The sequence below is a fragment of the Fundulus heteroclitus genome, unplaced genomic scaffold (genome assembly GCF_011125445.2).
Source record: "Fundulus heteroclitus isolate FHET01 unplaced genomic scaffold, MU-UCD_Fhet_4.1 scaffold_401, whole genome shotgun sequence".
NCBI classification, from domain to species: Eukaryota; Metazoa; Chordata; class Actinopteri; order Cyprinodontiformes; family Fundulidae; genus Fundulus; species Fundulus heteroclitus.
The window spans coordinates 53936-56280 of NW_023396815.1; positions in this window are offsets into that span (position 1 = coordinate 53936).

Genomic DNA, 2345 nt, shown 5'->3' on the forward strand with positions numbered 1-2345 from the left:
AACAGCTTTCACTGCTGGAGTGCTGTTTAGTGCCTCAGACCTTCCGAAGAATTTATATAGTCCATTGAGGAAGTCAGCATCAACTTCACCCAACGTGGAGTTTTCCTCTCCACTGTTGCTTCGTGCATGCTCAGTATAAGGCAGGGGTTCCCAAACTTTTTCAGCTGCGCACCCCCTTCAGTGTCCCAACCGGCTTGGCGCACCCCCCCCCCCCCACCACAAAAAAAAAAAAAAAAATTCTGTTGCTGTTACATCAATTCAACCATCTTAACAAAAGTTGTGGGAATAAAATTAGAACATAATTTGAATTAAACTGCAATAAAGTTGCAACATCCACAACAGAATCCTGAGGATTTTGCAGGTGCATCAGTGGCTCTGCCTGGAGCGAGAGAGAGAAAGAGACGCTCAGATCGGCCACACCTCCACAACCTGAAACGTCTCTGAAGCAAAGGATTAAACTGATGATCTACCTGTGTGTGTTCTCACTTTTTTTGTGCACCAGCTTCTTAATCTGAGTCACAATTTACAAACACGAAGAACTTTGATTTGTGTCCGATGACGCGCGCGCGCGCGCTCGAGTGAGAGAGAGAACTGCAGAGCAGAGTAACAATAACAGAGCGCTCCATAAATATGTTATTAATCAGAGAAAAAAAACTTTTACAGCGGCTACATTCAGCAGGTAAACACGCTCAGGGCAACACACCTCAGCTCCCCTCAGCCCCACCCTCGGTTTGTCCCTGTCTAAATATGCGCTAAAACCGCATCTGTAAAATGAACTGCGCCTGTCTGACTCTCAGTGAAACGTATTGCAGCTCTGTGCGTGAAGAGTCAATAAATCGCGGAAGCTGCAGCGGGGTGGGCGAGTCATGCGCTTCAGTGCTGGTAGAGGTTCAGAGTCACCCCAACAGGAGCAGCGCTGGTTGGAGGCGCTGCGCGATCGAAAGAGAGACTGGTCGCTCAATTTAAGCTTGTAAAAACTTTTGGCCCGAATTCAATTGTCCCTCTACTGACATACACGACGTGAAGCGAGGAAAGAGTTGGAGAGACATTTGTCAATGGTTTGCAATTCACTCACCTGTTGCCTCCGATTCCCTGGTTTCAGCCAACTGAGCATATTTGCGAGAATGAATGAAGTAGAGGGCACAAGCTGCTTCTTCTACGCATTGAAGCACAATGCGTAGAAGAAGATAAATTCATATTACGATAAAGTGTAGAACAACACTTTTTAAAATAAACAGATTTTGATGTCAATACATTTTATTTATTGATTAAATTTGCTGTTTTGATTTTTGTTTCCACAAAGGAAATGATTATTTACACGTCTTTATGGTGTGGGGGAAAAAACACTGTCAAACCGCCATTACAGATTTCTGTGTGGGCTCCAGTAACATATCATAGATAATATCTTTGAAAGTTAACATGAAGCGCTGCTTAAAATGACCACTCTTATCTACCTAGATGTTCTCTGGAGGACTGAAACGCCCCATTCAGTGACGTCAGTCTGTGGATCTGGGTCTGTCGGGGCAATGAGAGAAGTTTCGTCTCCTCTCTCCGTTTCTCTCGCTCAATGTTTTCTTGCTCATGGGTTTTCACGTGCTTAGATAAATTTGTTGTGTTTCCACGGAATGTAACTGGCTTGTTACAAAATATACAGCCTGAAAATACAGGCTTAAAATAAAGCCAAACAGTGCTTCTTTCCCTCTTCATGTTTTTCCGCTTCTGCGGTCTCTATGGAGCGATATTTGTGCCTTCTGATTGAGCGCGCAGGAACCAATCCAAGCGCGCAGTGTGACAACACGCGCGTGCTCAAAACAGGTTTGGTGCGTGCTCAATTCTGAAAAACTCTTCTTAACCACTGAGATTTATTATACAGTGGAGTGCTAATAGCCCGCTGTTAGAACGAGTCGCTTTGAAGCCAGCAGCCGCCATATTGGTACTCCCTATTTCCCCCCTGTAACTAGGGAATAGACCAGTTCACGCGTGATGTCACAATCTACAGGGGTTGGACAATGAAACTGAAACGTCTCTCATTTTAGTGTGGGAGGTTTCATGGCTAAATTGGACCAGCCTGGTGGCCAATCTTCATTAATTGCACATTGAACCAATAAGAGCAGAGTGTGAAGATCCAATTAGCAGGGTAAGAGCACAGTTTTGCTCAAAATATGGCAATGCACACATCATTATGGGTGACATACCAGAGTTTAAAAGAGGACAAATTGTTGGTGCACGTCTTGCTGGCGCATCTGTGACCAAGACAGCAAGTCTTTGTGATGTATCAAGAGCCACGGTACCCAGGGTAATGTCAGCATACCACCAAGAAGGACGAACCACGTCCAACAAGATTA